This window comes from Pavona decussata, unplaced genomic scaffold (assembly GCF_977016875.1).
Source record: "Pavona decussata unplaced genomic scaffold, jaPavDecu1.1 SCAFFOLD_51, whole genome shotgun sequence".
Lineage (NCBI taxonomy): Eukaryota > Metazoa > Cnidaria > Anthozoa > Scleractinia > Agariciidae > Pavona > Pavona decussata.
Window position 1 is genome coordinate 4,987,501 of NW_028145473.1, and position 15,000 is coordinate 5,002,500.

The 15,000-nt window shown below is 40.8% G+C and overlaps 1 long non-coding RNA gene and 2 pseudogenes across 1 annotated transcript in view; 2 read left to right on the forward strand and 1 right to left on the reverse strand.

The window, feature by feature from the left end:
- LOC146481191 (zinc finger protein 862-like) overlaps positions 1–5,621 on the reverse strand; it is an 8,882-nt pseudogene extending 3,261 nt beyond the window's left edge.
- Positions 1–9,832, forward strand: part of LOC146481190 (uncharacterized) — a 24,260-nt pseudogene extending 14,428 nt beyond the window's left edge.
- A 3,005-nt stretch (positions 9,833–12,837) lies between these two features.
- Positions 12,838–15,000, forward strand: part of LOC146481192 (uncharacterized) — a 17,061-nt gene continuing 14,898 nt past the window's right edge. The window contains exons 1-2 of the long non-coding RNA XR_014864546.1: positions 12,838–12,905; positions 14,747–14,915. This is a non-coding gene — a long non-coding RNA (uncharacterized LOC146481192). The remainder of the gene's footprint in view (positions 12,906–14,746; positions 14,916–15,000) is intronic.

Consider the following 15,000-nt stretch of genomic DNA (forward strand, 5'->3'; position numbering starts at 1 on the left):
CTTGTACAAAACACCATGATATACTGCTAGCTCATTCCGGCATGAGTAATAATGACCGAGCACTGTTGGAACATGGGATTTTTCAGCTAGCCAGCCATGAGCCACAAACTGTCAAAGGACAGACAGCATACGATCACCTTGTGTTGCCACTCTGATTTCCTCTAAGGTACTTGACTGCATTTCGGGGGAATTTAGTTCTAGGGACTCAAGCTCTGCTCTGAGCAACTCTTGAGTATCCCCTGAGTAACACTGAAACACTTCCTCTTGGGTGCCAGAGGGTGCAGGCTGCTTCAAAGCAGCTCTTGACAAAGTGTCTGCCAAGTACATGTACTTGCCCTTCTTGTATACTACCGTGAACTTGAATGACTGAAGCTGAAGCATCATGTGCTGCAAGCGCTTGGGGGCATTACTCAAAGGTTTCTTAAAAATAGTTTCAAGCGGTTGGTGGTCTGAATGGACGACAACATCTTGCTTGCCATACAGGTACTGATAGAACTTGGTGCAGGCTACTTTGATGGCCAAACACTCTTTTTCAATAGGAGCATAGTTTATTTCAGTGGCTGACAATGTGGAGCTGGTGAAAGCCACAGGTTGTCCCTCTTGTAACAATGCTCCTCCCAAGCCTGTATCACTGGCATCCACTTGTAACACACATGGTTTGTTCACATCAAAAAACTTCAACGTCGTTGCATTTGCCATGACACATTTGGCTTCTCTGAAGGCTTGGTCATGCCGCGAGGACCACGACCAGACTGCGTTGACGTGCGTTAGCTCTGTAAGTGGCTTCACAATTTCAGCAAGATTTGGTGTGAACCGTGACAAATAGTTGCACATACCCACGAAACGCTGAACCCCCTTAACATCTTTAGGAGGGTCCATGTCAACAATGGCTTGGACACGATCAGGATGTGGGGAAATGCCATTGCCACTGAGGAGATGTCCCATCCAGGTAACTTGCTTGACTTTGAATTGAAATTTCTTAGGGTTTAACTTAAGGTTTACTTCTTTGCAGCGCAACATTAAGTTCCATAAGTTCATGTCATGATCCTTTTCTGCCTCCTCGACAGTTTCTCCACTTCCAAAGACTAAGATGTCATCTGCCTTGTTAACAACACGTTTCAAGCCCTCCAGCGCTTCCTGTTGCCTTCGCTGATACTCTTCTGGGCCCAAGCTTACACCAAACGGCATACGCAACCAACGGTATCTTCCTCTTGGGGTGTGCATGGTAGTTAAAAATGAAGAACTCTCATCCAGCACAATGTTAGTGAATCCTTTGTACACATCCACACAGGAAAAAATCTTTGCGTTGCTCAGTTTTGGCAGTAACTCATCAACGGTGGGAATTGGGTACTTTGGGACTTCAATAGCTTTATTTATAGTTTAACTGGGGTCAATACAAACCCGTAGGCTACCATCTGGTTTTTCTCTGTAGACACTGTTAGAGATCCACGCAGTGGGCTCAGTGACTTTCTTTAAGATACCCTGTTTTTTCATGTCCTGTAATGCCTTCGCTACTTTGGGCTCCTTAGCTACAGGGCACCGATGGAGATGCGCTTGAACTGGAGTCACATTAGGGTTCATGGAGATGTGCAAAGGCGGGCCCAAAGTTCCTAACCCTGTATGAACATCCTTGAAAACATCCAGGACAATGGCCTTGGTTAACTTTCCCCAAGGAACAGGCACATGAGGAACACTAGACTGGCTGACACTACTCACAACAGATTTCTTTTCAGCAACAACTGCAGCAATACTTTCATCTCCACAGTTAAGGGCGGCTGGATCAATACTACTGGGTGGGCCTGGCACAACAAATGTAGGCTCTTGTACAGCAGTGTCTTGAAGGGTGGTGGTAGTGATGTTCCAGTCAGTAGTGTCACTGTCCCCCTGGGAACTTCATTGAAGTTGATACACCATCATATCCTCGCTATTCCGGACACTTGGAGCTGACAGCGAAGTGCTTCCTTTTATCCCAATCAGCCCCAGCTTGACACAGTCGGATCCACTTAAGAGGGGTGGTTGTGATCCCATGACCTTTTTACTCAACAGCTGAAATTCAAGAGCGTAACACTTTCCTTGAGTTTCACATACTAACTCGACCTGCCCCACAGGTATGATGATACCTCCATAGGTGTGCAAAGTGGCATGAGATGGCCGGATCAGGGAAGTGACATCAAATCCTGCTGGACACATACTCCAGAGATCGTCCACCGCCAGGGTATTGGTTGTCGAGGCCGTATCCAATTGGAGTGTTTTCTAAACAAAATGATTTTTGGCTGCAGATAATTTGATTGCGGCAAAGAATTTTTTCCCTTTCTGTACTGAAACAGCTCTCACAGAGTGAATGTCTAAAGTAAACGAGCGGTACACGTTTTGTTTAATAGCAGACCCAGATTCATCCACTGCATTCACATTCTGTGGTTTTCTCATGCTCTTCTTGGCAACATACCCTTCCTTGCCACAGTTCCGACATGTGTACTTAAATACAACTGCACGACACTTTTCTTTAGGGTGACTAGGCCTGGCCCCACAATATTTGCACTCATTTTGGTATGATCCTTTGCGCGGATTATCACGTGGGGGCTGAGGATTCTTTCTTTTGGAACGAGAGGTTTTATCTGCCCAGTTGACTTGCTCCTGATCTCCCCGCACTTGCCTCGTCAGTCTTTGCGCATCAGTGGAAGATTCATAGTTCTTAGCTATTTCAAGGATGGTACGAAACGCTACAATGACTCCATCTTTGTTCCGATGACCATTGGTATTCAACTTTCCTGGTAGAGTTTCATCCACTAAACCAGCAATCAACCTGTCACGGCAAGCTTGATCCTCAAAGTCCCCATATTCACAATACTTGGCTCGCTCTACTATTCAACATTCCCAGGCACTTATTGACTCTCCTTCAGCTTGAAACATGCGACCCATTTTTGTCTGCTCCGCTTGAACACTCACACTACCTCCAAATCTCTTAATGAGAGCCTGAAGAACTTTCACTGGGTTATTATTATCTGTGACAGATAAACCAAGAGTCTTGTTGCTTGGGTTTATCAGTCTCTTCATCCTCGGCGGAAGCGTACCGCGAAGCATCGACATACACAAATCCGAATTTTTCCACTGAGCCACTCTTGCTTTGCTGCCAGAGTCATAATTGCAGCCAGCTTTTGGAACGAACCATCCCATCACCATACAGTAATCAATGTAGTCTAAAATAAAACAGTCTAGAGCTTCTCGATCGTCTAAACCTTCTTGCACCTGAGGGACCGGAAAACCGACCGGTGTACCCGCCATTATAACAGCAAACACGACGAAAATGGAAAGAACCAACTTGACAACAAAATGGCGGGAACTTATCGAACAATTGCAATCACAGTTTGATGAGATACAGTCGTCTAAATAGGACAACTAAAACTCACAGTAAACTTCAGGCAAAGGTTCGTCTACTCCTGGTACCATGTTGACCAGCTGATACAGGCATGAGCAGGAACAACTTGGCTAACACAACAATCATACTTTATTCAGGCTGTCGGCCATGTTTTCTACACACAACTCACACTCGTTCCCATGGGCAACACCGCTGACCAATTACAGCAGTCCTACCAACAGGTCAGAACATGTCTTGCCACTGTTTGTCCAAGGGTTAAAAAGATCTCGCGTATTGATCTTCGAGACTGATGGTCAAAGAACTTCATATCCTTGAGTCTCAACAATTCTAAAAGTTGCAGAAGAGATAGGTTTTTCCTACTGGCCACTTCAATTTTTGCCAACCAATATACAGAATAGAATGCATTGAAGTAGACTTCATCCTTAACTGCTTTTCCCTTTTCTGCTGCCTTGTAGAAGCCTAAAACACGCTGTAAGTGTTCAGCTTCTATAGCATCTTTGTGCTGTTGAGAATTGGCATGGTCTTTGAAGGTCGCTTTAGGAATGCGGCAGCTGGGCTCTTCAACAAAAGTCTTGCTTTTGTTCTGCTTGTTTTGTACCTTATGTTTTTGGCACAGGACACAGTACATGCCCTGTCCTTCCACATAACAAACCAGTTCCATTCAGTGGACAAGCAGAAGCCAAGACTCTTGTCAAAGAGCCATTCGTGACGGAATTTGCTTTGAGCCTTGTTTTCCTTGTTAGTTAAAGAAGAAAGAGAAGAACAATTGCGAATGGAGCACACATCAAACTGGTGAAGATGCTGAGCATCTACACCGGGAAAGAGTTCAGACACCTCCTTAACATGCTCAGCTTGTTCCTTCTGTCTTTTGGTAAAGTCTACGTGGGCACTGGTGCTCGGCCTTGGGGTGGTCTCTGGGCTAGTGTTTGTAGCACTGTCGCTCAGCCTTGGGGTGGACTCTGGGGTAGTGTTTGTAGCGCTGTCGCTCCGCCTTGGGGTGGACTCTGGGCTAGTGTTTATAGGTACAGAGATGTCACCAGAGGCAGTTCTTTCAGCTTGGTCTTCAGATACATTTGCGGGAGCATCTTCATTTAAAGCACCTGGTACTGTTAAAAATGAATAAGCGTGGCTTTATTAAAAAAACCACTAGTGTTTAATATAACTGACATCAATTGAAGGTCAACAAGGGCTATGCTTTCGCAAAATTTAATTCCCTCTTCAGCTCTTGTCTGATTTTCATTTATGATATTATAATTGAGAATAGATAAAAACCAGTCCCAGTTTACACGTAAGGCACATGTTTTCATAAATAATTCGGAAAGAGCCGTCGGCTTCTTCTGTTCTCTTTTTTTGTTGGGGTTCAGCTGCTCATCCAAAGAATTTTGTCAGAGGCTTGTCGTTTCATTGAGCCTATTAATTCTTCAAGAATCTTGCATGTGTTCAACTTTATTTGATGCGTGATATGTGGCTCCTGTCACAAATGATGCACGTGCCACCAAAGGATGAGAAAGGGAAATGATCTGCGTGCATCCCAGATAAGAATCAAATTTGTTTCAGTGACTGTCATGTCACAACATGTAATGCCGTTACATTTTATTTAATAATCGTGTATCTTTGTGCCAACCAGATAAATTAATTTAAAAGTCAGTAAACTGCAGCGGAAAACAAGTTTATTTTCATATATATATCTGCGCCAGTACAGGAACAGATAAGACTAAAAAATAGCCGGCACAGAGGACCCAAGGAGCTTGTTCATTGTGCCGGCTGCCGGCTGTTAGGGACAACCTTGACTGCCATCTTTGTGCCCATGGCGGTTCCGTGTATTTGGAGATAGTTTCTCTCGTTGAATTAAATGAATTTTCTTAAAGGATGAGTCTAAGGATTTCTTTTAGGGAGCGGGTTGGAATGGGGGTGTTGTTCCCATAGAAATTCTCCTATGCTCTGCATACAGTGTCCATTCGTTCCTCTTGTGGGGTATTTGTGAAGAGACCAAAAATGTGCTCTCTGGCAGGGGTGTCCTTTCTACAAAATTAGTAAAGTCTGTTGTGTCCTTAAAATAGGACTCTTGTGATTTGGCTATAGGCTGGAGTATGCTGTCCATGAATGCTGATATTCTCTCTGATCTTCCGTCATTTCCTGATATTATTGGCCTTCCAACTGGTGTTGGGTTGTGAATCTTTGTAAGAGTGTATAAAACGGGTACTCTTGGTGGGTTAGGTGTCTGCGATAACCATTTCACAGTCATTTCGTCGATATATAGCCTTCATGATGAAGTTCCTCTGTTATTTTTTCTACCTTTCGAGCAGTGCTTTGCACTATCGGTTTTATGAGGGGTGTGTAGTTATTCGTGTTATCCAGTACGACTTGTCCCTCTTGTATTTTTTTTTTTTCGTTTGTGCATAATGACTGTGGTGGTACCTTTGTCAGCTTTCTTGATATTTATTTCGGGTTTGTTGTTGAGCTCTGTTATAGCTTGTTTTTCGCTTAGCGGTAGGCTGTTTTTTGGTCTGGTTATCGTTATTTGCGCAGGTTGTAGTTTTATTTCTTCTAAGTAGCTCTCTAGAGCAACTGACCGCTGGATTGGTGGTTTCCAGTTAGATTTGACGTAGAAGGGGTGGATATTGTTATCTTTGCCATGAAAGATGAACTGGAGCTGCATTCTGCTTGCAAATTCTTTTAAATCCATTAGCAGTTGTTTTCTTAATGCAGTTTCGTTTGTTTTTGGCGTAGGTACGAATTTTAAACCCCGTGAGAGGAGATTAATCTGGTCAGTTGTCATTTCGGAAATTGAAAGGTTTTTATGTATTTTTTGTTTGGCTCAGTTTTTCTTGCGGTTATATCTTTGTGCGTTTTTTTCTTTCTTTCTGTGTGTTTTCTGTTTTTCAATTTGCGTTTTTCCACTGTAACCCCCCTTTGTTTGCTAGTTATACACTCAGATAATGGACAGGGATAAGCTTTAACTGTTTTATTGTTTAACTCTTCTAGTTTTTTCATCATAACATTCATCTCTTCAATTTTCTTTTCTAGATTGATGGCGAAATTCTGTACATTTTCTGGAAGGCTATCGTTGGTGCCAGTGGTAGTGCAAGGCTGGGGGCGTGCCATTGCCCGATTTGCGTCTGCCTTAGCTTTCTCTGCTTTCGTAACTCGCAACTTGTTGTTGTTGCAGTCGATGCGGCGGTAATAGTATTTAACTAGTGCACCTATATATTTCCTTTCCGCTTATTTCCTTATAGCTCTAATATCGTTCTTAAACTCCTCATCAGGAGCAATGTTCGCTTTTGCGTCATAGCGCATCTTTAGGGCACGTGCCCCTCTCAATACGAGCTTTCAGTTTCTCAATCGATTGTTCTGATTTTTTTAATCTGCTCTGGATATTGGAGATCTTGTCGGTGGTGGTCTGGCATGGCCATTTGCTTTTGGGGCTTCCGTTATAATTCCTTTTGCTTCTTTGGTAGGTTTGATTTCTGAGCGGCTGCTTTTCTTTCCCTTGTTCACCTGATTCAACTGATTGCAAAGTGCTGAGAACTGACAGTTACCATCCTTGGATGGATCAAACCAGACAGCTAGCCCTTGATTTAAGAGTCGACTAGAAAATAACTCTCTATCGTTTTCCATAGGTATAAAGTATTTCTGGCGATGTTTCCTCTTATTTCGGTTACAAGCAACTTTCCTCTTTTTTCCTCTTGGTTGAGTGTTGTGCTGGTGATGTCATTGACTGGAATCCATTTCTGTGGTATTTTTTATGTTCCGGCTGGATAATTAAACTTAACAAGATACTTGCATGTCTGTAAGTTTCTCTTGAGGACATAAACATGCAACACACATCTCTTCCTAGAGATTTTCTTTGCAGGGGGATATCGAATAAGAACGTTTTTGCCAACATCATAAACAGATGGGGGGTTGTTCCTTAATCCTTTCTTTATCATTCTGTCTTCACATTTTTTCATTTTTTACTTGCAGAAGCCACGGATTGTTGCGTTCTTTTACAGGTTTTGGTGCTACCATTTTTTCGTACTCCTCTCCAGTTTGATCCCACTCCTGTGCAACAGGGAACTCGGAAAGTCGATTAGCATGGTTAAATTTGGGATCATAATACACTTCAAATGCAGATTTCCATGATAGTTCCTCCCGCAGGTTCCCCGTTTAATGTTTTTCCTTATTCTGGTGGCGACTTCACCCAGTTCACGCCCCCGTTTTTCATTGTTAACAAGTCATTCATAAGCTTTTTTTCTAAATGAACGATGTGCTCGTTTGACCTTACCCTGTGATTGTGGGTAATATGGGCGTCCTTCGACAATTTTGATTCCAAGTTTTTTGCAAAGCTTCTTAACGGCACCTTCAAACTCTGGGCCTTTGTCATGGTAAATAACTCTTGGTGGGCCGTACTGTATTTAGAGCTCAGACAGCACCACTGCAATGGGCTTGCTACTTTTTCCCTCCAATGGTATCAGCCAATAATAGCGACTAAACATGTCCATCAAAGAAAGGACAAATTTGAATGTCTTTCCTTTCCAGGTAGCAGGCATGCTTTCCATGCTTATCAAGTCAGCTTGGTGGCGGATTTGTACATTGCGTACCCTTATCGGCTTCAGGATGGCCTTGTTTTGAAAACGTACGTTTAATTGTTGATGAAGGCAAGATTTTTCAAGAACACGTCTAATATCTCTTTCTCTCACTCCTCGGTAGACTTTCTTCAGTCGATGAAACAGCTTCCTTGTTCTGGATGCTTTTGTTTCTTTAAAGGCCGTCTGAACAACATGTGTTACATCAGATTTCTTTAGAATCAGCTGACCATCAAAACACACTTTCTCTGCTCTCAGCGATAGACGTTCTCTATTCCGCCAGAATCGAGAAAGCGCTGATTTTATTCTTGTGCTTTTTGCCGCCGTTAGGACATTAAATTTCTCTTTCAGCAACTGGAGAAAGGTGTCATATGTTTCTTCATCCAAAGAGGAAATGGCTAGTATTAGAATATTACAAGCAAATGTCATAAAGACACAAGCTGAAAAAAGCATCCATTTTCACGTCGCAATTACAATGAGAAAGCGTAACTTGAACTAACTTGGAAGGGTTGTTTCGCCGAACTAACTAGCTGGCAGCAGGCAGTGTCTAGGCAGTTTTGACAGTGTAGCACTTTGCTGGCTTCCTTTGCACATTCCAATCATTTTCCCTCAATTTACCAGTCCTTGCTGGGTTTGACTTTTCATTGAGCATCAAGGGCAAAGTACTTGGGGTAAAGAGTAAGAGTTTCATGTCGAGGGCACCAAAATTATATAAAGTAATTCAGATAAAGAATGTTTGAAAAACACATACTGAAAATAGCCCAAGTGTGGCCTGGATCGACATTGTTTATTGCGAAGTCGAATTTTCTCTTCTTTGAAATGCGTTATCCACTTTTTGTTTGTAACATTAACTTATAAACGCTAAAACGAGAGCTTTCCAGCTTATTTGAGTAGCTGAGAATGCTTTAAACACACTGACAGTTGCCTTCCGGTTGGCGTTCGTGGCTCAAATATGTTTGTGCTTAAGCTCTCTAGTGTTACGGCGAAAACAGAGAGGCGACATTAAAAGACAAGACAAATTTTTAAAGAGGATTAACATCCACCCTTTTTTAGTTAGCAAAAGCTGAAATCTCAGACCTTACTTGATGCATAGAATGAGACAGCGTGAAATTAAATTAAAATTCTTATTTTGGAAGGGGGTTCTTCCTTGAATATGGTTGCCAAATGTTTTTGGTTAATACCTTGACCTGTATAATTTTTGATCTAGTTGAATGATCGAACAGGTATACAACCTGATGGAAAGGTTTGTCGTTTCCAGTTCTAGATGTTTAACTGGTACTGCCCATTGAACTATGACATTGAACTGGGAAAAAAACTGAAGTTATAACTTATTACATTTTGGGCCAAATTTATTACAATTTGCGTTACATTGGTTTATTACATTTTGCGTCAAAGATTATTACATTTTGGGTTTTCGAGGTTATTACATTTTGCATCGAAAGTTATTACATTTTGGGTTACTATTACATTTTGTGGGGTAACGGTGTGCCATGCATTGTGCGTGCAGATAATGGTACTGAGAACATGAATATCGCAGTTATACAGCGTTTTTTCAGAACAAAGGCCTCTGGTGCATTTGCTGGTGAAAAGAGCTTTTTTGTATGGTAAGTCAGTTTCAAATAAACAAATTGAAGCGTGGTGGGGTCAGTTGCGAAAGGGATGCGCTGATTGGTGGATAACATACTTTAAAGATATGAGAGATAATGGGCTATATTCTGACAGCAATTTATTCCATGTACAATGTCTCTGATTCTGCTACATGTCTATCTTGCAAGATGAACTGCATGGGAAAGCAAGGTTATGGAATGTTCATGGGATAAGACCGTCCTCCAATCCAGAATCTCCACCTGGACGACTGGACCTGCTATATTTTTTTGCAGTACAAGTATAAGCATAGTATAAGTATAGTAGGTAGAGGCACAAGTCCTTGTGCATGCATCCGTGTTTTTGTACCAAATTTATTCCTAGCCCAGGCGGTGTTCTTCATTATGCTTGGACTATTCTGTTTACATGAGGCGACAAAAGGGTGCAATTTGCAGACATTAATGCAAAGAACAAGACAAGTAGAAATCTCATTTTTTGTGTTTGTTGTTTTCTTGTATTGTACTTACTGTGGGAGATGGGGTGGCGTAGTGGATAAGGATTGAGCAGCCAGAGATTGCTGTTTTGTGTCCCTAGAAAGACACTTAACTCTCACAGTGCCTCTCTCTACCCAGAGTATTAATAGATACTGGGTATTTGTCAGGACGACCTTGAAATGCTGAGGGGCTACCAGATATGGACTACATGTAGCATGCCATCTAGAGGGACAATGGTTGCTTTATGCTGTCGGCCGATGGTAAGCGCCTGCCTGATAAGGCACCTTGGCTTGTCCCTAGCTAATCATGTGCCTATGCTTGTGCTGATTGTTGTGTTTAAGCTGCTGGTTTTAATTGTGTTGCAGCTGGGAACGTCTATTAAGTAACACTCAGAAGAGCTTAAAGACCCTCAGTACTGCACGAGGAGCCAAACTTTTAGAGATATAGAATGGCAATCGATGACATTTTCAAAATTGCCCAAACTTCTCAAGCCAGACCCAAATCCCGTAAATTGTGATCCCAGTGATCTCCAGAGCTTGGCACGTTTTCCTCTGTCACACATCAAACATATCACAAATGTATAGTGCACTTATTCAACTAATTACTCTATCAACTGGGGCACAAATTTAATACATGAACCTTTCACTACAGTCACTTTTATTGAACTGATCATTATAGCAAACTGAAGCAACGACTACGGCAATGTCAATGAAAAACATCACTTGAAAATATAATTTTATTTAACATGATAGCGGCGCGACTTTCATTCCAGTACCAGTTCACTCTGGTTCCCTCTTGTGGTTCTGCATTTGTTTACGTGATACCAGCACAAAATCTCATACCGGGACAAGTAACACACCAGTGAAAGATTTCCATTCCATAGAGAACTCATTCCGATATCATACTAGAAATGCGTGACTCACAAAACCTCACAAAGCTAGGGCTGGGTGGACAGTTGATTTTGAGTGAAGGAATTGGCTACGGCAGCTAGGAAATATGAATTCTCATTCTTTATGATAGTGATTGAGAGGATAGTGTGCCTCCGGGAGTGTGCCCTTTGAATAACCTCACCCTTGTACAAGTGGTTGACCACACCCACTCTTTGTAATCTCATCCACACAGATGCTGGAAGTCATGCAATGTAATAAGCAGCATGTTAGGGATGCACCATTAGAAATGAGGAGGGGGGCAAAAACAGGGGGGGAAATCGTGCAAAAGGAAAATTTAGATCAAGAAATCCTGCATTGCAAAGGAAGCAGAAAAAAGGATTTCAGAATTAGCTCAAAAAATGTTGCACCCCTGCTGGTTGTGAAAAAAAAAACCTTTCTAGAAAGTCCTCCCCCCACCCCGCTTGACATGTGTAATGGGCAATCCCTGACCAGAAGGCTCTATAAATTACCTTGATCTCTTTAGTCAACCTTCCAAACCTCTGTAAATTGGCCACTCTGGGGAATAGCCAACTGATTGCTTAATCAAGAATACTGGGAGGAATTTATCTTCATGGATTTGAGAAGTAGTGACTCAATAGAACGAAAGCATTTATCAGAATGGAAAATAATACATACTATGGGCATGGTTAAGTATTACCCTGTGCAACAGTCTCCCTTTCCCACCAACCCTTTCACTACCAGAAGTGAGCAGCAATATTTTAAAATCTCCTTATAATTTCAATACGCTGTCAAGCAGACAGCTGATAAGTATTAAGGAGATAAAAACAATTAATAAGGGGATAGTGTTTTGCTATGTCACCAAACTCTCAGGAAAATCCAACAAAGACATGAATATTAATTACTTTGGAGAATTAGCTTTCAGATGTTGGTAGTGCAAGGGTTAGTCAAAGTGTACAATACTTTGCAAATGATATTTAAAGGGAGGGGTTCACATTTCAGCACATGTGCATGAATCTAAATGCTTTTTTGTTTTTCTTTTCAACTTTATGGCCTGAAAAACTCACGTCTACTTCAGTAATCACAATCTATAATATTAGTTCAAGCAAAATGACTGATGACCAAAATTCATAGAAAATGCTAGTGGATTGCACTCATATTGTCGACATTGAGTTTAGCCTTGACCCAAAGGATTTATTCCACAGTTGATGTAGACATAGACATAGACATACCTTGCACCTGGTTCCTCTCCCATGACTGTTTGTGCCACCATTTGTAATCTTTGTGTTTTTTATTAATGTTTTCATTTGTAATTTTTGCTTGATATTTTTAAGTTGGGGTTGTGCCTCGCATGGGTATCATATCCCGTTCGCACTAACCCTTTTGGTCTTTCTTTTCATAATTCTTTCTCATATTTATAATTTGCTGTTTGTTAATTAATTAATAAATTAATTGACCAATAAAGCTGAAATGAAGGAAGAAAGAAAGAAAGTTATTTGCATGGGAAATAACAAAATCCCATGAAACCATGAAATCAGTGAAACTATGAAACCAGTGAAACCATGAAGCCAGTGAAACCATGATACCGATGAAACCAGTGAAACTATGAAACCCTTGAAACCATGAAGTCAGTGAAACCACGAAACCCGAGAAACTACGCAACCAGTGAAACCATGAAACAAGTGAAACCAGAAAACCCGTAAAACTACAGAACCATGAAACCAATGAAACTACGAAGTCAATGATGTCTGATTCATCGCTTTCATTTAGTGCTGCGATATCTTCTTCACCAGATGAATGTTCCTCTGAAGAATTTTCAGCCTTGTATTCTTCTTCGCTGCTTTTTTCCTCAAAATCCAAGGCCAGATTGGCAAATACTTCAAGAACGTCGTAGCTATGCACACAATGGCGAAACACCATTTTGTTTTCACAGGGAACAACCTAAAAATGTTGAGACCTCCGTTGTGAAATAATCAGTCAGCGGTTCTTTCATGGACAAGTAAGTACTCCTTGACGACCATCATGAAATGTAACTTGTTCATTTGAACGACCAGGCGTCATAAGAAAGACCAACTTCTATGACGTATATATAGGTCCTGGGTTATTGAGTCACGCAATTTATGATGTATATATACATCAATGGCATGGAAGGGGTTAAATACTTTTTCGTCAGACAAGATATTCAACAGCCTTCGGTTTATATTCTCTGCGATTCATTTGATGATGTTCGGTGGATGGTTGCTCTTTGCATATATATACATATAAGCAGTTTAAAGCTGGTTCACCAAACGAAGACTCCCATTAGAAGGATCTGTAAGGATAGAGTGCAGTTTTCGACATCCAATTTAAGATGGAACACAAATTTGTTTATTTAAACATACCTATGCCCTCATAAAGTTTCCTTCTAAACTCAGAATGAAATTTCATCCGTCATGTAAACACAAAATGAAATTACACTTTCACACCGTTATGAAATTCTGACCTGTGCAGGTTTGAACTTCTACTGAAACGGCGAACTACCCAGAAAACAAATTAGTAGCAGAAGAGTTCAAGTTAAGAAACAAAATGAAATATTCATCATCATGTGTTCACGTTCTACACAAAACTTTACTTTGATCATGTCACGTTGTTGTTTTGCAAAGGACGAACAATTGTTTTTCCTCATCAAACCTGATGCTTTGCGGCGTTCTCGCTACCATCGCCATTGTTGTTGATTAAGTTCCCTGATAGCGGGGATTAATAATAACAAATGGAATATCTACTTTTATACATGTCTTGCCTGATCTAACAGATATGTAAGATAATTATTGCAAAACGAAGTTAAGTGACTAAATTCCAACTTATCAACCAGACCCATGCAGGTATACTCTATCAATGTTTACGGGGATTTGAATCTCCATCAAAACAGCAACAAAAACAAGAACCCCAACAAAGCCTGTAATATTGTAACTGAAGCTGACTCACAAGGGGATGTCAGCTCCTCGAAAGATCCTATTACCGTTTACTCTTCAAGTTTCCATTTTAACTAAAAGTAATTAAGAAGAACTGCAATAATCTTATTATTTTCAACGAAATCTAACTTTTGAATGTATTCCCATGTTTCTAGCGTGAACGATAACAGTTTTTGGTAACGTTGCTAACCACAATGGCAACGCTTTGAAAACATCATTTGAAAACATAACCTCGCCTTACTTGCACTACTTCAGGATCATTCCAATTTTTTCAACTTATAAAATGTAGCCAAACTACCCAGTAACAGAACAATTGGGAACTGATGATGCAGTAAGGCATAACCGACGGTTTACCTAAAACTCGGCTTGTTATGGCAAAAACTATCGAAAAAGCTACCTGTTAACTTTTTACCAGGTACTCATCCTTCACGGTGACCTACACAACAATTAGGAGGTGAAATGGAATGGTTAAAACAATCAAACCATGCAAAATTTTTAGAGAAAACAACCTTAAGCAGACTGGGACGGCTATATCACACCAGTCTTCGGTACAAGCCATAGGGAAATTGATACATACATACATACATACATACATACATACATACATATACTTTATTTATCCTTGAATTTACCAAGTAGCTTTGAATAGCTAATATCTTCGAGAAAATAAATATTAGAAAGAAAGAGTAAATAGACAAAATAAAATAAAATAAAATGAATTACAATTACAGATTAGTTACTGTTATTATTGGAACAAAGATCTGTGCTCTTGACAGCATGGGGATTTCTGACGGTTTATTGCCTAGAAACTGAAAGGTTCTTGTTTATGATGAATCGAATTGTTTTCTTACAGATAACCTGCATTGTTTTTAATCTTTTCAATCCTCAGTCGAATGATCACATGCAGGAAGTTGCCTCATAGGCAGGCATGTGGAAACAGATGGAAGACGACATTCTTGTGGATTCTCTCTATGATCAAAAACTATGGTGCCCTTCGTTGTGAATTCCATGGGTGGAATCCTGTCTGACCTAGTTAGAAAGACAAATAGGTCCTTCAGGTTAGCTTCCAATCCCAAACCAACTACTTATTAAACTAGATGTGATTCTTTTTGGGGCGCAGAGACAGTGGATTCAACTGCTTCT